This window comes from Rhinolophus sinicus, chromosome 6, assembly GCF_057876585.1.
Source record: "Rhinolophus sinicus isolate RSI-liver-muscle chromosome 6, RSI-T2T, whole genome shotgun sequence".
NCBI lineage: Eukaryota > Metazoa > Chordata > Mammalia > Chiroptera > Rhinolophidae > Rhinolophus > Rhinolophus sinicus.
The window spans coordinates 34,103,183-34,125,380 of NC_142506.1; the positions used below are offsets into that span (position 1 = coordinate 34,103,183).

A 22,198-nucleotide genomic window follows, 5' to 3' on the forward strand; every position below is an offset into this window, starting at 1 on the left:
TGATTGGCTAGAGGGAAAGTGTCCACAGAGATGCATAACTATCATTCAAGACAATAGGACTAAACTAACACCAGGAAGACCTTGGTCTGCTCAAACCTGTCACCTTATCAAATGCAATCTGGTACCTCTTCTCAGTGCTACCTAATGAGCTCCTACTATTTGGAGCAATTTTGCTCACAGAACTCTTTTTGGAGTTAGGAGAAATGGGGTGTGTGGGGTCAGGGTGGAGAGGAAAGAAGTTGGCCCAAAGTTTAAGATACCCAGACCACTGTCTTGTTACTCAACTATGCCAAGCTATGGGAAAGTTGTAGATGCCTAAGGTAGGGACTCCAGGAAAAGAAAGGGAGAACATAAAGAAGTAATCTAAGCTTGTGACAGCCTCATATGCACCCTTCCTGCTATGTCTACTGCTTCTCTGAAGGCCAACCTTCACCCAGCCTAGGAAAATCACAGGCGCTGTATAGAGCACAGAAGAGTTTGCTTCCCAGGTTGGTAAATAAAACAGAAGAAAAAGAAAGAGTGGGGACATAATAAAAACAAACATGGGTGAGTGGAAACAGTATGGAAATTTCTCTAGGGCTACCATAAAACTAAAGGACTAAAATTTCATTTTCGTCAAAGCTTCTTTAGATAAGCAGAAAACATACTTGTCCTTTCAGGCACAATAGAAAAGTTAAAGAGAAGTAAAAAGAATGGAAGCTGGAAATGAAACCATTTTATTTATTTTAGGTTTGAATCTAGCATGGCTTTAATGCAAAAAGGTCAGAACATCTCTGCTGAACTTTATCTATCTATCTATCTATCTATCTATCTATCTATCTATCTATCTATCTATCTATCTATCTATCTATCTATTCTTTTATTTCTGCTGACCTTTAGTGAGTAGCCTTGATCCATGGAATACTACATAACTGAAAGCCAGTTACCTCTTCAATAAATCATTTATGGATAAGAGGGAAAGAGTGGCCAGAGGCCTGTATGTGTGTCTGATGAAAGGTCAGTGTGGCCTTTGGTGTGTATACAGCCACTGACGGAAGAGTGAGAGAAGAACACTCTTGGGTTTCATCTTGTCCCTCTGCCTGCATGTTTAGCACCTGCTTGGGAACCACCTGCCAAGGGGCTGATACAAAGGAAAGTTGTAAGACTTAGCACATTGATGCCCATCTTTGCTCTGAATATGTAGGACAAACAACTCTCTCCTCCTGGCAGTGTTGACAAACCCAAGTCCAAGGAGATATAAATCTGTCTGACATTTCAATTTCCCAGCAGAATTATTTCCATATCTTAGAGTCCAGTCAGTTATAACTATCTCCATTTCTACCCTTTTGCCAGGCAGGCAAATGCCACTTCTACTGGTGCTCTTGTGAAGAGAACTGGCATTGTCCTCTGCATTTTACAGACCAGGAAAGTTATTACTGGGAGAACCAGGAGGGCAGTGAAGGTTTTCCATCTAGCCACTGGGAAATAGGTGAGTGCAATTTATGTCTCCAGTAAAACAGGTGGTTTAAAACAACAACAAAAAAATCTCCAAAGAATATCTCTGGCATCCTCAATGCCAGAGATAGAACTTTTTGGTAATAGTGTTTGTGAGGGGTTGACTTATACTTTAGAAATAGATAGCAAAAGAATCCAACTTCTAAACAATTCTATGGTCTTCATTCTCGAGGGGAGATGGTAAGTGAGATAAATTCTCTATTTCAAACAATCTCTGCACAGATGAATAAGATTAACATTTCAATATCTCTAAAAAATTGCTCTAGAAAAAAAGAAATGTAACAGTTTTCAATTCCTCATCCAGTGAAGATCTAAGGCGTTCCAGTTGCTAGCCATCTGCTAGGCTAAAAGACACACGTGTCCCTCTTTGCTCTGTGACTTTCTCTTTAGTATTTGATTCCTTGATCTTGGGCTCATGTGAAACTGAGGAATCTTAAGGCAAGAAGATGGCACCATATTTTCCATGTTTATTTCTGTTGTCATAGAAACCCTTATAGTTTCTGAATACGTCTCAGGAAACCTATATCTCCCTCTTGATCTCCTAACAGTGAAGTTCAGAAAGGAGACGCTTCTACCCTGTTGGTTTTTGACTGCTACATCTGGGGGTATTTCTCGATAAACCTCCTGACCTGAATGCAGTTCCCCTTGAGTTCTCAGCACACAAAAAAGGTTACTTTCAAAGCATAACAGTTTGTAAAGAAACTGTGCCTCTGAGACACATATCTACTGAATTTTCTACCTAAATTTTTCAGTGGATGCTTCTAGTTGGAAGCAAGTAACTATGTCTGTTACTTGCTTCCAACTAGAAGCATTACTCGTTAATTGTACGAGTAACTGTATCTGAGTATAACTTATTTGTGTGGTTACATACACACTCCTGAAAATAAGCGAGTATAGTGAAAGGACATTGTCAACCCAAACTCTATGGTGTAAGGAGAGATATAGGAAAAATTAAGCATGCTTCAGAGGGGCAGTCAGAATTAGTCAGAAGCCATGATTTGAATTATGCTTAAGGAAACTGTAGAAATATCCAATCGGATATCTGAAATTAAGTCAAAAAGGAGTTACAAGAGAGGGGACAACATTCTAACTCTCCAGGATCGGAACTGAGAAACTTGTATTTGGGGAAGCATACAAGAAAGCACAGAAAGATGAGCGTTTTTTGTTTAATTTCATAAAGTAAGTCAAATTCATGAGCATAACCTCGTTACAATATAGCATGGCTAAATACACAGTCAAACTGAGCAAAATATCTGGGATTTTAAACTATTATTCATTTAAATCAGAATGATTTTCCATCACTCAAAAGCCTGTACAAACTCTTAATATAAATGCTTGCTAACAGTTCATTAGGAAGTCATATGCAAAAATGAGGTTGCAGGGGAGAGCATCTTCTCAGTGGAAATAAATTATGATAAAAGTACAAGTTTTAAATACTTTACAATCTCTTCAAAGTGACCTGGGTGGAGGCGTTCAGGTTTTGCTGTTTTCAGACTCAGCAGAAAGCCTTCAGGCCCTGGCCCTCCTCATGTTAAAATCAGACCCAAATTCAAGCAAATTGTTTCTTCTGATTTTCCTTCCTCATATTTGGAGTATAATGTCCCTTTGTCAGGCTCTGAACTTCGGAAGCTCAGCTTGCACACAGCTTTTAGTCCATGAACAAAGTGAAAAGACCTCTGCTGTTCATCGGGAGAGTCAGTGGTGTCGAGAATCTGGCGGCTCTTCAGAGCGCAGCCCGGGTGGGTGGGTGCAGTCTAAACATTAGGCTGTTTGCTTTCTGTTCTGGAACTGCTGAGCACAAAGGTAAACCGCTTAATCATGTTTTCCTGTTCAGAATACTATGGGTAGCAGAATTTGATTAAAAGGCCTGTGGCCGGCAAGAAGACAAACATCTGATAAACGTGTATCCCAACAAATCACAAGGCTGCCTATCTGCTGCTCAACACAAGGTCGGTATCTCTCTACCTCAACTCTCTTGCAATCTTCTCTTATACTAAGGCCTAATTTTTGGCTTATTCTTAATTCAAAGTAGACAGACACCAGATAGCTCATAAGAAAGGAACAATAACCCCTTAATATTGACTTTCCTTACATTTGATTTATGCTATCATGTCAACGTTAACTTCATTTAATTTAATTGCTTTGGTTTACATACTCCTGAAAAACACAAAAGAGGAAGGTTGTTAGTGCATAAATGCCCCAGGGTTTGAAATGGAAGGAGCACTTTCCCCTCACTCTCTGTCCTATGATATTAGAAAATGTTTCCTGCGGGTAAGAGATGGGCATAGTCAGCCCATAAAATGAAGTGAGTAATTGGTTGGTTGTAAAACACCATGATGAACTTGAGCTGTACAGGATTTGCTGGCCTGGCCCTGCATATTTTCAGTGATCACGCCAGCTTTAAGGCTGATGCAACTGGGAGAAAGCACAATCGCTTCCCAGCATAATGTGTACCACGGGCTAATGCATGGAAGGGTGGAAGAATAAACCAGAATTAATCACCAAAGTGCAAATTTCGCTGCACTGATAAACAGATTAGAACTAGGAATTCTGATCTTCTCAGGGCTGGGTTTATTGAAAGGAAAGTAGAATGTGGGGTATAAGCAGACAAGAGAGGATGGGAGAAACATCTTAGTTAGCTTGGTTTCTGGAGTATAAAATGACTGATGAGTTTCACAGTGGGAGTACATTCTAGTTCCCAGGAAAGAGTCCCTAGGACCCCTTACTTTCCCTCTGATATGACAGTATAGAGTATTCGGCACGTTCCTTTATAAGCTGCTCATCTCCTTGTGCCCTGGGGCCAGGGCGACCTCATCGCACTACTCAGGGGTCACCATTCTTAGTGAAATGTGTGAAGTCTATGAATGCAAACCCTCAGGAGCCAACAACAAATGGAGCTCCTGACGCTCTGCAGTTGGTTCTGCAGCCCTGCTTTCCCTCTCCTTGAAGAAGCCTTAGAAAGCTAAATAAGGCCCAGGTGACCCAGATCTGCCCTTACTTTGCTTTGTTTCCCAGCAAAACCTTCAATTTTAGGGAACTGACATGATCAAGCATGGCTGGACCAAGATCCTCCTGAAAGACCCCGCTGGCTGCTTGTGGAGTGGGGAACAACAGGAGGGGAAGCAACTTTTTTATCTCCCCCCCCCACCCCACCCCAAATTATCAGGAAGTCAAACAAGTTATCTTAATCATTCACTCTGACTTCCCCAGGGCCTTACAGATTCCAAAGTCTGGGAAGTAACTCAGGACATTGTGCTTTTCCCTCAAGGCAGTATATACATGGAGTCATATGAGAAATGTCATATTTAAAGTTTCAAGGAAAGATTCCACAACTTTATTCAGAAAACTGTTCCCAAAATTTTATAGTAATGACTCTGCTACATAAATTTCTCATGTTGTAGCTTAAGCCCATTTGTTTGGTCTTTTACTGTTCCAGCCTAGGTAATCTTTTATGTAAAAAATGTGGCAGTTTAAAAAAAAAAATACAAAAAAAACAAGATAATTTATTTTTATAGAGATGAGGACTGACTTTCAAACCCTCTTAGGAATCTGTACGTTTATTCCCAATGAAGTGGTCCAGTGCTCAATACATAGTAGGCATTCCTTAACTTTTTTTTTTTTAAATGAACGAATGGATTATTCAAACATTAAAAAAAAAAAATTCTTGGGAGGTCTTTCCCCCTAAAGTGGTAGAAGTAGGAAGAATTGGTTGAAGCTACAAAGAGCCATCTTGGATCTAAACTATTCAGAAGTTCCCACAGCTGGACTAGCCTGCACTGGGGAATGAGTTCCACGTCACTGGGGATATTCAAGGAGGACAACCAGAATATTTTAAGAGGTATCTGGGAACTGGAAGGGTGATTGGGCTACTCAATCTTCAGAGTACGTGACTAGAGTACAAGGCCAATTATAACTGTCTTTAAGAGATGTAATCAAGTTTCTCTGGGTCTTCGGAGAAGGGAGCAATCCCAACCAGGTAGGGTTGTGGTTCTCAACCTTGGCTGCATGTTGTAACATCTGAACTTTTACAAATGCAGAAGCCTGAATTCCATCCCCAGAGGCTCCAATTTAAATGATCTGGGGTGCAGGCTGGGCAAAAATATTTGTAACAGGTCCCCAACTGTAGCCAAATATAAGAAGCACTGAATTGGAAGAAATTGGGGAAACTTCATTTAAGAAGGAGAAATTATGCCTGAGCCTGAAAGACTGGACAAGATTTGAACAGAGAGAAAGAGAGACATTCTTGTCATAGCCTGGTATGTTTGATAAATACATATTATAGAACATCCATAAATGAACCCCAAAATAAAATTAATTTACTGATTTTTGTTACAGTTTAGGGACATTTGTTCTTAGATATACATCCCAATTTATTCCATGCATTCAATAAATATTTCCCATATATTTGTGACTCACAGACACTTTTGTCCTTGTTCTAGCGATGTGTAGAGTAGAAGGGGTTACACAAAAGGGTGGGTGGCTGATTTTTAAAAAAGAAAAAGTTCAATTCAATTATAAGGGTTAGTAAAAATCTTTTCAAAGGACCCAACATAGATGACATTCAAATTTTGACACTTTAAAGTATTAATCGCTACAGAAGTTTCTTTATTTTTTAATCAATTTAATAATGTAAATTAAGTCCACCAAATCAAGCACTCAATAATCAGTCACTGTATCCAGTCTGGTTTTATACCCATTTGCTCTTGTCTGAAAGATGGGCTAAATCAAATATTTTTCTCCCAACTTTCCATGTATATAGTGTCTGCTTACTAACACATTATAATTAGGGAGAGAATGGGTGATAAAGCAAACTGCATTAGCCATTAGAAGAGTTATGCTACATGGAAGTAATCATTCTTTGTAAAAAAAAATAAAAAAAAAAATCATTGCACAAGAGTTGCAAAATATTCTTTTCAAATGATAGCTAATAAGTCAAATGAGCATGATTAATGTCAGTACAGGGAAATTTGCAGTGGTGCTTTTGGTTGCAATATTTTTCTTGTCTGCATAAATCTGCCGAAAAGGGATTGTAGAGAAAATGGAAGCTATATATATTCAGGAACTAAGTCCAATTCTAAACATAGTGCTGTTTCCACACATGAAATAGAATAAATGCCCACTCTGGTAAAGTTTACTGGAAAATGGAAAACTCATGCATTTCCATTTAAGGCAGTTGGGATGGCCACAGAAGTTGAAGCACAAGCTGTGGGTACCCCACCCTCACAGCCTCTGGGCCCACCCCTGAGTTTACCTGCAGCCTTGGTGAAAGGATCCTATCTGTGCCCCTGTCCTCTGCTTTCCTGCCTGAGAGCTTTCTCTAGCACTAAAAGCCTGCTAGGAGGGAATCTGGAAAATTCCAGGAATGTAATGCTCCCAGGGTAATTTTCAAACAATGAGGACAAGAATCAATGGATAAACATCTCAGCTTTCCCGTCCTTCAGTGGGACAGTTCTGAAGCATATTCTACAAAGTTTCTCAAAAAATCCCCAACAGGACTGAGCCTAATTGCCTGTAGTAATTACCCACATCTTAATGCATCCTTTATTGTGTATTTTTCCCCTTCCTTCTACCTCTTTACTTCACTTTGGCTTCCTGAAATCACCTATCAAATAAGCTGCCTGCAACTAGCTCTTTATTATAGGGTCTACTTTACTTTTGAAGAATCAAACTAGGAACAGAGCATCTAATCTTTCATTATCTTTCTAGTTTGGCCAGGGAAATAACGATGCTTTGAGAATATGCCTTGCACACACATAGCAGTTGCTCAATAAATGATGGATGGATCAATGGATAGATAGATGAGTGGATGGACAGATAAACGAGAGTCTGTTACTGGGGACAATAGATAAAATAATAAGATTAATATTGGAACCATGGGAAATAATAATACTTGAGGAAAAGCAAGAAACAGGAGTTGAAGGAGACTGAATTGTTCCCATTGGTCAGATTCTAGGATCCAATTGAGTGATTCTGATGGAAGAGCCACGCCCATATAGGAATGAAAAGGAGGTATTTTATGGAGAACAAGCAGTTCAAAAGGTACTCTCTTTGAATGCTCAAACGGTGTTTAACTGTATAGACACTGATGATTCAAGTTCATATATTATGCTGTTTACTGTAATACTTCTTTGCATCAAAATCTTAACAATTTCAGTTCAATGTATTACTTTTTAATCTCCAGGTTAGAATTCTGATTTCCAGAGAGATGATGTAAAAAATATCAAGCAAGGATAGTATAGAAGCCGAGGGAAGAAAGAGTATCAGAAGGTCAACCTGGTTAAGTGTGCCCCATGCCACTAATGGGCCTCATGTGATCTTGACTGAGAAGTCCTTAACCCAGCCACTGAGTCCAGGCTAAGATGGCTTCAGCACCCAGTGGCAAAGGCTCATGGAGGTAATGCTCAAACAATTGGCAGCCTACTACCTACTACTTACTTCAGGCACAAGGAAAGAGGAACTCTTCTGTTAGAGGCTCATTCTCAGACATATAGAAATGGACTGAGGGGCGTGGTATATGTCAAGGAATGGTCTTAACTGCATAATCCTGTCACTAACTCAGTTTTGAAGGTCAGCTAATCTTAGGGGATACACCACCCAATCGAGCACCAGAGGACTGTTCTGAGCCTGCCTTGGACATGGCCCTTTGCACACCGTGGTGGTCTAATCAAACCCAACCATGGATGCCCTCATCAGAAAAAACTAGCTTTTCAAGCAGATTATGATCTGTGTTAAGTATTCACTTAAGAAGAGTTTCTGTATTGGAGATAGAGATAACTATACGGAATTTGATTAAAATTGTTACAAATAAGTAGCATCGTTCTACTCCATCAGAAAAGGATCAAATATTTAAAAGCCTTTGGGGTTCAGAGAGACATTGATTTGAAAGTTACATTTTTGCTTCTTTTTTAAAAAACAAAACTCTGTTACATAGGTCATGAAGAACAGAAAGACAATGAATTAGCCCAGCCTCATGTTTTGACCACCAGTTAAAGAGTTTCCAATCCCATTTGGCAGCTCAGGCTGAGTACATGGAATTCATAGCAGTCTATCCCCTTCCAAAAGGAAAAAGAGAAACAAATTAGTGGGTTAATCCTTGCTGTCTGATGAACTCCCACCGTCCGAATCACATGCTGTTAAACAAACAGGTTTAAAGACTCTGTTTGCAAAAAGTATGTTGGTTATCATACAAACTTTCCCCACCCAAACCCTCTATTTATGTCATCTTGTAGAACAGACAGTTGGGAAACTATTAGGGTTTGCGCCTGGTTAGGAAGAATGGGTTGTCATAGTTACTGTTTATAAATATTGGCTCTAGACCAATTCCAATGTTGATCATAGTTAGGAAACATCTTTCTGGTTAGATGGCCAGAGAATCAAAGTTACATACTCTGAGCTGTCACACAAGAATAACAAAGGTTTAAAAGTTTCTGAAATTCAAAAATCTAATTTTATTTAAAAAGATGAGTTAAAACAATTTTTGATTATATATATATAAAATACACATAAACATCTTTAAAGCATAGTCTAAAAGTATTAGGGAAGAAATCCCAAATCAAAGTTGTTACTTAAATGTCCCCTCCCTGCCTATATACTTTCTTCCCCCAAACACTTCCTCGTATTAACAAATATAACTTTAATTATGACTATAACAATAAACTAAGGTTATATAGGACTAGTAATATCAGACTGCTTACACATTATTTTGAGATAAGATTTTTCAAATTTATATAGAAATATTTCTGGGAATGAAGGAGAACATTAGAAGTTTAATTTGGGGTCAGGGAAGGTACATTTTCAATACAGCAAAGAAGCTACAGTATAATCTCATGAAAAGGAGAGGCCTCCCTCTCACAAGAGCAAACAGTTTCTGTTCAGCCACATCTCTCCATGCTGAACTTGTTAATTCTAAACTCAAAAACTGATATCCAAACTCAAAAGTCTGGATATAACAGGTGCTCAGTACATATTTGTGGAATGAATGAACAACTAAATGTTGATCTGACCACATAGACTGGCTTAAAAGCAGAAAAACAACAACAGGTATATCAATATTTCATTCTTCACTTTCAGTGGAACAATGACAGAAATTGGGAGGCATTAGATTCTGGAAGTTGAATAATAAATAAAAATACTCTCGTTTAAGATTTGGCAAGTTTGGCCGGCCTGGTGGCTCAGGTGGTTGGAGCTCCGTGCTCCTAACTCCGAAGACTGCCGGTTGGATTCCCACATGGGCCAGTGGGCTCTCAACCACAAGGTTGCCGGTTCGACTCCTGCAAGGGATGGTGGGCTGTGCCCCCTGCAACTAACAACAGCAACTGGACCTGGAGCTAAGCTGCACCCTCCACAACTAAGACTTGAAAGGACAACAACTTGACTTGGAAAAAAGTCCTGGAAGTACGCGCTATTCCCCAATAAAGTCCTGTTCCCCTTCCCCAATAAAATCTTAAAAAAAAAAAAAAAAAAAAAAAAAAAAAAATCCCATTAAAAAAAAAAAAAAAAAGATTTGGCAAGTTTGCTGTTTTCTTCATCCCAGTATTAGGCAGAAGTCCAGTCACCAGTGGTAACCTGTCAAAATTATCTTACAATAAATCAAGTGCAGAAACTACACTAGGAAAAAACAGGTTCATATTCCACATTCATGGTAATGAGGAGAGATAAGTAGAAGACACATTGGTAAAGTGAACAGAAAAGGAGGTTTAAATCCAATAGCCTGGCTTCAAATTCTACCTGCCTCCTGAGCAGCTATGTGTTTGTATAGACTCTGAGAGCTTAGTTGCTTCATCTGTAAAATGGAGTTAATATTTACTTTCCAGGGCTGGGTGAGATGCAAATGATGTGTGTGATAAGTGCTTCATAGGCTAAAATAAAACAAAACCAGAAATTCCAGAGTGAATTTTGCTCCTCAATGCCAACTGTATTAGTTTGCTCAGACTGCCGTCAAAAACAAAAATAACACAGACTAGGTGGCTTAAATAACAGAAATGTATTATCTCATAATTCTGGAGGCTGCAAGATTAAGATCAAGATGCCAGCAGGTTTGGTTTCTCCTGAGGCCAATCTCCTTGGCTTGAAGATGGTCCATCACCTCCTCTCTGTTTCCTCACATGGTTGTTCCCCTGTGCACGTTCACCCCTGGTATCTCTCTATGTGCCCAAATTTCTTCTTCTTATAAGGACATTAGTCATATTAGATTAGGGCTCACCCTAAGGGTCTCATTTTAACTTAATCACATCTTTAATGGCCTTATCTCCAAATACAGTCACCTTCTGAGGTACTGGGAGTTAGGGCTTCAATGTATCCTTTTGAGGGGAACAGAATTCAGCCCATAACACAAACTAAATGTAAATTTTAATATAAAAATGTGGTGAGAGAATGAGATATTGAAACAATGCTGAAGGCTGATCTGCTGACTAATTAGCAGAATGCCAGAGCTAAATTATAGCATTTGGAGAGAACGATATATTATAATTGTTAAGAAAACAAGTCCATTACCAAATAACACATTTATTTACACCAATGGCCTCACAACATTAACAGCTAAATGGAGTAGCTAATGGACTTTAGATCATAAGAAATGATTTCTATAGCTGCTCTTTTCCTTGGCAGCCAGAACACAATTTTTCAATTTAATAGGACTCAGTGAAAAAAGTATCACTGCTTCCTTATATTGCTAAATTTTCTATGCCCAATTCCCAACCCCCACCCTGAATTGTTAAACTTTTCCAAGTTATTTTAGATAACTATCAAATACTTGAATGGCATTATGTTAACTGTCATGATAGATTATAATAAATGCAGATAATGTTTACTGAAAGCTTACCACATCCCAGGCATTATGCTATGTGTTACATATATATTATCTTGTTTTATCCTCATACAATCCAATAATGTATATATTGTTCTTATCCCAACTTTAATGTAGAGATGCTGAGGCTCAGGTGACTTACCCATTTGGTCAATAACCCTGAACCACATTAAGTGAAGGTGCAAAACAGATATAGGTATTCTTACTGCCTTGGCAGAGTAAAGCAAGAGGAACCTATGTGCATGTAGTCAGTATGCCTAAGACAAACAAGCTAGCTGCATTGCAGCAGAGAACCTAAGGAAGGTACAGGAATTAGAGTTACCAGGCTCCTCTGAAGCAAGGGTGAGACATAGGGTTGAAAGCAGAAAGTTTGCTTGAAACTTTGTTTGCTTGAAACTACAGAGGGTGCCAAAGAAATGTATAAACATTTTAAGAAACAAAAACTGTATTAAAATTGTAATACTCAATATAAGCTGAGAATAAAAGATGAATACAAGTCACGTTTGACTTCTCCAATTACAAGAGATGGTCAAAGTGGTTACCGTCAGCGTCCAGACACTTCTGATTATGGCAAACTACTGCTTGAGCAATGTTGACCAAAGTGTCCACTTGTATACATTTGTTTGGCACCCCCGGTATTTATGAAAAGCACATACACGCCAGGGTCCTCCTTCCTTCATGCCCACTCAAGGACTGCAACCCACATTCTCCCAGCAAATAAGAAGATAGTCTCATAGAAGGTGACTCAGAAAAGCTTGGGACTCAGTGACCTGGGCACCGTGGAAGGTGAGGTAAGGCACCAGTCTGAGAACAGGGAGATTAGGTGAAAGCCTGCATATAAAACAATGACACCCTGTCTCCTTTTCCATCCAGTTCCCAGAGATCAACAGCCTTATTCCTGGCTCTGTATACTTATCCTTAATGAAGTACCCCAGAAAAGAGGCTCCTAGGTGAGAATGAGAGGTAAGAGAATTGAAAATTATCTAATAAGTTTGATCATGTGGGAAAAAATGTTGTAGGATGAGAGATAGCAACAGGTACAAAGAATAAAGTAATTATTCATTCCAGGATTTTAAAAAATTAACAAGAAAATAAATAATGTAAACACTGAATACTAATTTAATTTAAAAACGGTGATATAACTATGTTGGAAAGAAATGAGTCAGGAGAAAGAGGTGAAATAAAGCTAAATCCTTATCTACAATAATAGGAAATCAATGGATAATGTTTAGAATTGATGTCTCAAGAGATAGTTACAAAGTACATTATTTAGATACCTAGATATAAACAGCTCACAGTTAAAAGTGTTGCTCTTGGGAAACAGGGCAGGATGGAATGAGAGTAAGAGGAGGGGACTTCTATCTTTTAATGTAAGTCTTTCAGCACTATTTGACCCCTTTAGCTCTGTTTTTATCCCATGGATATACATTAAACATAATTTTTAAAAGATAATGGTATGAAGCAATCCCACTGCAGAAGGTAGGGGAATAAAGTGCTCATCTAAGTAACTGTGGAAATGAGAGGAACTATAAAGCTAAAGGTAAAATTAACTGTACTGTAAGCACTGTACTCTAGATGATAAAAAGTTTTTTTCCCACAGGAATATGAGTTAACAATGCTGCAACAGCAATAAATGTATACTGGAACTGTACACTTAAGTAAATGGATGGTGGGTTGCAGAAGGCAGGTTTCTCGTTGTCAGGGTGAGAAGTTACAGACTAGCAAGAGGACAAGGCTAGAATGTGATGAAGGATTAGAGCTGGAGACATCAGTATGAATTCATGTTTACCTTAATATAGATACATATGGTTGCATATAGCAATATTTACAGATATGTGTATACAAATGGGTTAGTATACAAACATATAGCTCATTGCTTTCAGCAGGGAGGCCCTAGAAGAAATGACACCCAGTAGTAACAAGCATACTTAGTGCCAGATCTTGGTTTTTAATGCCATTATCCAGTAAAAAGAACTAGGGCTCTGTGGAAAAATGCTGATACTAGAACTGGAACAGGAAATATGCAAGATAAGCCTAGAACATCTTGCAATGCTGGAAAGCAAGTTAGTGCACACACACACACACACACACACACACACACACACACACACGGCAGTATATTAAAGGGACACAGGAACCAACTGAAAGAGCTCCCAATGGCCAAAGCTAGAATTTGAGGAACAATATAAAGCAGTATTAGATTACAACCCAAAGTATAGAGTAAATATCCATGTATCCATATTAATATAAATAAATTATTTAATAGATGGATAGATAATAGGGGAAATAGTCAAATGTCCTGTGCAGAAAAATTGCAAATGATTTATATAGGTACTGCACCCTAAAGGAGATGGAGCATAACTCCCTACTCTTTAAGCGTGGGCTGCACATAGTGACTTCCTTCCAAAGAATACAGTATATAAAGGGAGGGAAAAAAACAACTTTAAAGTGAAGAAAACTAACAAACACTACCTGAACCAGTTTTTCATGGTCAACATCAATAGTGATGTCATGTTGTTGGTAGGTACCCTTGAAATGATGTGATGAGAGGGGCACTTTGCCTCTGAGGTCTTCCTCCCCAAAACACAGCATCACAGTCTAAACCTTATAAAAATATCAGACAAATTCCAATTGAAGGACAGTCTATAAAATACCTGATCATTACTCATTAAAACTGTAAAGGATATCAAAAACAAGGAAAGTCTAAAAAGCCATCACATCAAGAGGAGTCTAAGAGATGAGACTTCCAAATGTAGTGTGGAGAGGGCTCTGGTCAGCCATGGGGAGTGGCGGGCTGGGGATTTGCCACTGTCCTCATTGGAGCTGACTGCTGTGTCCAGGAAGTTCCCAGCAAATCTGTTTTCAATTAAAGCATGGAATACAGAAATCAACAAAGAACTTCAGCTAGTGCTTTAGTCTCATCTGAAATCCTACAGTTTTCCTAGTTTCTCTGGACCTGGCCATCCTGTTGCCTCTTCCCACAGGCTGCTCTGTCATGGTGCTCTCTCAGGCGTGCCTCCCCTGCCCCCCCCACCCCGCCCCCCGCAGTGCAGAGAAATTTCAAGCATAATTTTGGACTGCTCCTTACTACTGAATGTTCAACTGGTAAAACTGAACATCTTTCATTCACTCAGAAGAAATAAATCAAGAAGGAGGACCTGAGCCTCACATGCTTCTGAGATGCTATGGATGGCTCTGGCTCTCCGACCACCCTCCTAAGTAGGATGTCACTGAGGTCCCTCAAATGGAGCCTCCTGCTGCTGTCCATCTTGAGTCTCCTCCTGATGTGGCACCTCAGCCTGTGGCACGACGATGTGATAGAACATATAAACTGGATGTACTTCTATGAGTATGAGCCAATTGACAGACCATTTTGCTTCACACTTTGAGAGCATTCAAACTGCTCTCATAAAAACCCATTTCTTGTCATCCTGGTGATCTCACACCCCAGATATGAAAGGCAGACAGGCCTTTAGAGTTATTTGGGGTGGAAAAAAGTCTTGGGGGAGATATGAGGTTCTTACATATTTATTATTAGGCCAACAAGTTGAAAGGGAAGACAAAGTGTTGGCATTGTCTTTAGAAGATGAATACCTCCTATACGGTGACATAATATAATATGACAAGATTTTTTAGACACATATAATAACCTGACCTTTAAAACAATTATGGCATTCAGGTGGGTGACTCCCCACACCAAGTACATCATGAAGACAGACACTGATGTTTTCATCAATACTGGCACTTTAATGAAGTATCTTTTTTTTTTTTAAATAATTGCGGTTTTTGCAATTATTTTAACCTTTTATTTATTAATTAATTTAATTAATTATTTTTTTTTAAATATTTTATTGGGGAAGGGGGACAGGACTTTATTGGGGAACAGTGACTTCCATGACTTTTTCCAAGTCAAGTTGTTGTCCTTTCAATCTTAGTTGTGGAGGGCGCAGCTCAGCTCCAGGTCCAGTTGCCGTTGCTAGTTGCAGGGGGCGCAACCCACCATCCCTTGGGGGAGTCGAACTGGCAACCTTGTGGTTGAGAGGACACGGTCCAACCAACTGAGCCATCCGGGAGCTCAGCGGCAGCTCAGCTCAAGGTGCCCTGTTCAATCTTAGTTGCAGGGGGCGCAGGCCACCACCCCTTGCAAGAGTCGAGGAATTGAACTTGCAACCTTGTGGTTGAGAGCCCACTGGCCCATATGGGAATCGAACCAGCAGCCTTTGGAGTTAGGAGCATGGAGCTCTAACCGCCTGAGCCACCGGGCCGGCCCCTAATGCAGTATCTTTTAAACTTAAACCACTCAGAGAAGTTTTTCACAGGTTATCCTCTAATTGGTAATTATTTTTACAGAGGATTTTACCAAAATACCCATGTTTCATACCAGGAGTATCTCTTCAAGGTGTTTCCTCTCTACTGCAGTGGATTGGATTATATATGATGTGTGATCAAACAACATGGTGATTGTTTAAATAAAAAAAATATATTATTACAGTAAAAGACACATTGCCATTAATCCCTCTAAAAATACTCCCCCTCACTTTGAACACACTTATCCTGGTGTTTCTGCCACCTTCTCAAGCAGTTCTGAAAGTCTTCCTTTGTGAGTATCTTTAGTTGTGCTGTCATGGCTGCCTCCATGTCCTCAAACATTTTGACTTTGGGGAAGAGCCAGAAGTCACAGGTTGCCAGATCTGGTGACTAAGGTGGATGAGGGTACATCATAATATTTTTATTTGACAGAAATTGCTGTATACCAGAATGGGCACTAGAAGCCATGTGTGACATGGAGCGTTGTCATGATGGAGGATGAAGTACAGCACACTTTAAAACACACTTTCTCTCAACAATAGTTCACACCTGACTGACTCCACCAAAAAAGTTGAAACGTGTCACACACTTTTACTAAGGTTCAACGTGCAGCTTCCCGTATTGAAGATCCCTGCCTTTTCCGTTGGATGGCACTGGACAGCAGCATTCATCATATTTTCTGATCATGTTGGAAAGGCTCTGTGTCACACATCGCTTCTGGTACAGCAATTTCTGTCAAATAAAAACATTATGGTGTGTCCTCATCCACCTTCTTCACAGGATCTGGCACCGAGTGACTTCTGGCTTTTCCCCAAAGTCAAAATGATTCAGGACATTGAAGCAGCCACCATAATACAACTAAAGACACGCACATAAGAGGACTTCCAGAACTGCTTCAGAAAGTGGCAATAATGATGGGATAAGCGTGTTCGAAGTGAGGGGGAGTATTTTGAAGGGAATTAATAGCAATGTGTTTTTTATTGTAATAAATTTCTTTTATTTAAATAGTCACCATATTTTTTTATCACACCTCATAATGTCCAGAGACTTGGTGCCAAAATCTTATGAAATGATAAGCCACGTAAAACCCATCAGATTTGAAGATATTTATGTTGGGGTGTGTTTGAATTTATTAAAAGTAGACATTCATATTCCAGAAGACACAATCCTTTTCTTTTTATAAAGGATCCATTTGGATGTCTGTCAACTCACACATGTGATTGCAGCCATGGCTTTTCTTCCAAGGAAATTAGCACATTTTGGCAGTTTATGTTAGGAAACACCACATGCCATTATTAATTTGACATTCTACTAAAAACCTAGAGGACAGGATACTTTGTAGAAAGTACTGGAGTTGGTACTGTAAAATCTCATGAAGAACTCGTGGGAAGGTCACTGTACTGGCTTACCCTGAACTGAAACTCACGAAGAACCCATAGACTAGAGACCGCAGGGTTGTACTTTACTTGTGAAATATTCTGACAGAAATCAAATCAGGCCCTTTAAAGATGATATTCAGAGGAATTAACATCTTATAAAGGAATCGGAGGGTTTTGTTAATAATAGGAACAAACAATTTGAACATGTCATTCTTTAGACTAGAACTTCTTAGAAGGGTTTATTGAATTATAAGCTCATTAGTCCATAACAACAAAGCAGTGTGGCGCTATCTCTATTTATTGAACAGTCTAGTCAGTTAAGGGTTTTGTGTATCTCTTACATGGATTAACAATTTTAAAAAATATATGGTCCTGTGCAAACAAACAAACAAACAAAAAACCTAAACTAGAGTTATACTAAAAAAATTTCATCTGATTTCATCTGTTTTTGGTCATTCAGAGGGTACTTCAAGATGTTGCAGTATTTCAGAGTTATCAATTATTATTTAATATTACTTAGAACTCTCCGGGTGTTTGAATGTGATGGTTGTTTCAATATTGTATAAACAGAATAGTGAATCACCCTTTATATTTGAACTTTTTTCCAGTTACTTCACTGATGAGTTTATTATTGATAGCTCCATTAATGCAAAGTCAATGGTCATTATTGCATATCAGTAATCTCTGACTTTGATAAATATTTTGTCATGGTAATATAATAGAGAAGAATTAAAGAAAGGTCTGAATTATTGTCTTGTTTGTAAAAATGTTCATACTCTCCAATGTTCATAGATGTCACTTCATCATCTCATTTTCCACCTGGGAATTAGAAATAATATAGAATGCCAGGAGTATGTTTCCTTTTAGAAAGGACTCTAAAGTCAAAAAAGAAAGGAGAGAGAGAATCTGATGGCCAGAATATAATGAAACAAGTGTCATATTCCAGTACTTGAGTTGGAAAGAGAAGACGAAAGATTGGAGTTACATTATTAATCTGCTCCACGTATTTTCTCATTAACAATCAGTTTGAGAATAAAGAGGAAAAAAACAAACAAAAAATAATAAAATAAATGTAGTGTGGATTCCTGGATCAGATCTTAGAACAGAAAAGGGGTATTAGGGAAAAACTGAAGAAATCTAAATAATGCATAGATCAATACTGACTGATCAACTGTGACAAATGTACCACACTAATGTAAAATGCTAATAATAGGGAAACTGGCTGTAGGCTATATGGGAAGTGCACACTATTTTCATAATAATTCTGAAAATTTAAAACTGTTCTGAAATTTTAAACAGCTTACTTTAAAAAAAGATAATGGTCATAAATTTCCATAATTTCTGCTCCAATTCTCCATTTTAAACTCACAAGTTTCTAAAACTCTTGGGAGAAATGAAGTGGTGTAAGGGAGAATATTCTTTGGTTTATTTCACATCCATGATCCCTTTGAATTCTAGGACTTTCTGAGCTGTAGGCAACAACCTTCACTATGTTTTCAACATGCTGTGTACCATCATGACATATAAATGGGCACTAGAAGATCGAGTCTGTATTAAGATATTTTATCAGCAAACAACAACCAATTTTGGCCAGCTGGGACAAAATAAAGGGCTTTATTGGAAATATATGGGGCAGCTCATGGAATCCAGTGAGCTGCTGCATGTCTTTCCAATAAAGAGCTACCCAATGAGGCTTCATAAAGGATGGGAAGCAGGCAGCTAAAGGCAGGCATGAGGATTTCCTGCCTTCTCTTCAGAGAGCTCCGTTGAGAGCAATCAGCTCTAGCACTTTTCCATTCTTGAGGGACTCTGTTCAAAGCTCAAACTCTCAGCACAGAGACAGAAAGCTTGGGTGTCCTCATTTGAATCATGTGACCACCTCCAGGCAGAATAGAGCAGAATAACTTAGTTGTACGCTACTTAGCCTGTGACAAAATGGGAGAGTAAGTTCACCCTAGTAACTAAGGTGTTATTTGCAGAAGAGGAAGCAGACGCTGGACAAGCTAAAACATCAGCTGTCAACATAGCTGTCCCTTCAAGGAACTTACAGTTAATCCAAAGGGAAGGTTGAGACAAGCAAGATATTTGGACCCAAGCATCCAGAAATAGAGGACTGAGGTGGCAAGTTACAAAGCAGAGAAGTGGGAACCTCAAGAACGAATCTTCAAGACCTGTCCTCAATAGTATGAGCTCCACAATGGAGGACAATTGAGTTCCTCAGGGAGAGGAGCAGTCAATGAGAAATAAGTATGGAGAAACTCAAATGACACAATGCATTAATGAAGAGAGTAGTCCATTTGGTCTTCGTGGATGGTGTGTTTTTTTCTTATTTCTTCTTTGGCAAATCTTATTTTTAGAGTACTTTTTTTTTTTTTTTAGAATATGCACAAATCCATGAACAAAAAACAAAAAAAAAATGCATTCAGTTGTAGGCATGCTTCCAATGATTAGCTATAGTTCCCCTGGTGTTCAGCATTGCTGCTGCAGACTTCTAGGTATACATCATGCATGCTCCTAGAAGAGGAAGGTATAGACACTTCAGGGAGACTGTCTCCACAGGACAGATACTGAAAAAGAGCCTTCTTAAGGCCCCAACTCTTTAAAAAAAAAGTAGGCCCTTGCAGTGGCAGGATGGAAAGAGCTTTTGCAGGCATCAGTTGTCACTGAGAACGTGAGTGCTAAGGACCACTCAGTAGTTCCCTGGCTCTCTAGTGCCTCTCCTCTTTCATGTCAAGTGAGGCAGGCAAAGCAGATAACACAAGAAACCACCATCCTGTGTCACAATCCATCATTTCTTATAACTTAGAAGATTTCCTTCTGATTATTCCATCAGTGATTTCAATGCCAAAGAGCCAACTGCAGTAAGTACTTTTTCCCATTTTTGATGGCACAATGGGCCATAACTGGCAGAAATGCATGGCACAAGTCAGTCTCTAACCTACGATTGAGGTTTACATCAACAAATTCCTTCAAACTGCCAAGTGTTAGTCTATCCAAGCAATCGCCTTATTCCTGGCATATTAGCGTGCCACTTCCTGTTCTACATACTGGGGACCATGTATGGCAGTTGGAGTCAGCAAACCCAGTTTGAAATTAGCTGGTGGAACGGTGGAATTCTGACAAAAAATTCCTCACTATAATTTTAAGATAAATCATCCCAAAATGACACATCAGGACCAGGGCTATATTCTCCTCACTGAAAACTAAGAAGTTTAATGGAAAGGAAAATACCCAAGCTTCAGGGAAAATTACTATTAAGAATACTGTATTTCAGATTTCTGAGCACAGATCAATTGTATTTCCTAAATCTGTTCAAAGGATAGATATGAAAACCTCACAGTGTTCATATCTATTAAGTTCCTACCACCAATACTTGCTAAAAGTGCCACAGGAGGATTCCCACAGCTCTGCACAGGGCCTTGTTCTTGTCCTTTCACAATCTTGCTAACATTGCTATAAATGCCTCTGTGATGGAGGCATTCAAGGAATGAATCAAAACTATTTTTTTATCATATCTAGGTTGTTGTAACTGTCGCTGCCTTTGTATATCTGTAAAGTCCTTGGGATGATGTCTCCTTTCAAAAAACGAATCAAAACAAAAAACAAAAACCTCAAGCCCAAAGAGAGGTGAAGTTTCCTTATGACATAAAGGTACTCAATAAATGTTCATAAAATTAATTTATAAATGAAAGTATAAGTAGTGCTCATATAATTTGTCTATTGAAAAACAACTAACTTTGTTTTGGCTATGTACCCCAAATTACCACCACTATCCCCCAACACACACGTGGCACAATAACGTAGAAAAGCTTGAACACAATGAGTGGACAGGAATTATTCTCTGTAAAAGTCATTTATAAACCACTTGTAAACCTAACATGTGATTAGGAAACATAATTTTGCAATTTCTTTTCAGTTGTGTTTCAGGGAATCATGTGGGTATATAAACAGCAAAGTAATAGTTGAGAAGTAAATGACCATAATACTGTTTCTTTTTTTGTAAAACTTTCAGCAATCAGCAAGACTTTGGACTGATAACAATAATTTATAAATAGCTAGACAACCGAAACAACTTCCCTAAATTGCCTCTTTGAAATTTCAGCTGGTGAGGAATTCTCCTGAGAGATGAGAAATAGAACATCTACAAAATACAAACAATTTACTCTCCATCCCGAAATCACAACTTGGAGTCTTGGCTAGAAAAGGAATGGGAAAGTATCATCCCATAAAGCTTGAAAGCTTCTAATGGATGGTGTTCCAAAACACTGAACTGAGAGAGGAGAGTCTAATCTATTAACTTTATCTTCAAACACCTCACACACGCCCCTTCGCCTTGCAAGAGCAGGGTTACCGCAAAGCTCCCTGCCCCTTATTTTTATTTGGAATCGACTGCCCACCACCTTGTGCTGGGGAAGCACGTGGAGTTCACAACGTGAGAGCAGACAGATATATGCTTTCCTGGAAACATCATAAGGATGCTGTGATTGGATCAGCAAGACTTCGGGAGCAAAAAGCAAGGGACCATATGTGTTCTGTGGACAGCCGCCCACATACATGTAAGGTCATCTGGCGCTCCATGTGGTGCCTGACTGCCTCGCTCAATGCTTCCGCATATTTAGTAGAATCAAAGGGTTTAATACAGAAGCCTCTTCATATCAAAGAGTAACGGTTCTTTTTCCCTAAGCTTATCATTTCTGAAGCCTCTCATTTCTAAGAGAAGTAGGGTATATGCTTATCAGTGCACAGGGGCTTGAGGTGTGGTGGGAGGACAGGAGCATAGAAAGCACAGGAGCAACACTCGGTCCCCGCCTCGCGTCCGGGATGTGAGCATCGGCTGAGGTGTCTGTGTGGCCCCTCCGGCACGGCACGTGGCCTTCATCAAAGTGCTCCTGTTCCTCTGCTTTCCCTCACACTGGGTTCACGACAGCCCCATTTACAGATAAAAAGAGACGATTTCAAAGGAGAGCATGTGGAAGCATTCTATGCAGCTAGCGCAGATTTGATCTTTGAGACTATTTAAAGATTCTAAGCCTGCAGCAATATAACTGGGTTGTTTCTCTTAATACTCCTTAGATGTAGGTCAGATTCTACTGTTTCCTTCAAAGAACTGGCAAGAGAGATTCACATTCCTTTATTTTAGCATTATGCCTGTAAAACTCTAAAAAAAAACCTATATAAAGTCATGCATTTAGTCTAGCGCAGGCCTGATTTA

The 22,198-nt window shown here is 39.1% G+C and overlaps 1 protein-coding gene, 1 long non-coding RNA gene and 1 pseudogene across 3 annotated transcripts in view; 2 read left to right on the forward strand and 1 right to left on the reverse strand.

Annotated features, from left to right (window-relative positions):
- The window catches only part of CPQ (carboxypeptidase Q), a 565,463-nt gene that overhangs the window by 242,346 nt on the left and 300,919 nt on the right, over window positions 1–22,198 (reverse strand). The gene's annotated exons all lie outside the window — the stretch shown is intronic.
- On the forward strand, window positions 2,703–10,019 carry LOC141567813 (uncharacterized). The gene is made up of 4 exons (XR_012490652.2): window positions 2,703–3,443; window positions 7,441–7,533; window positions 7,676–7,888; window positions 9,638–10,019. It is a non-coding gene; the product is annotated as an uncharacterized LOC141567813 (long non-coding RNA).
- LOC109437406 (UDP-GalNAc:beta-1,3-N-acetylgalactosaminyltransferase 1-like) lies at window positions 14,465–16,906 on the forward strand (annotated as a pseudogene).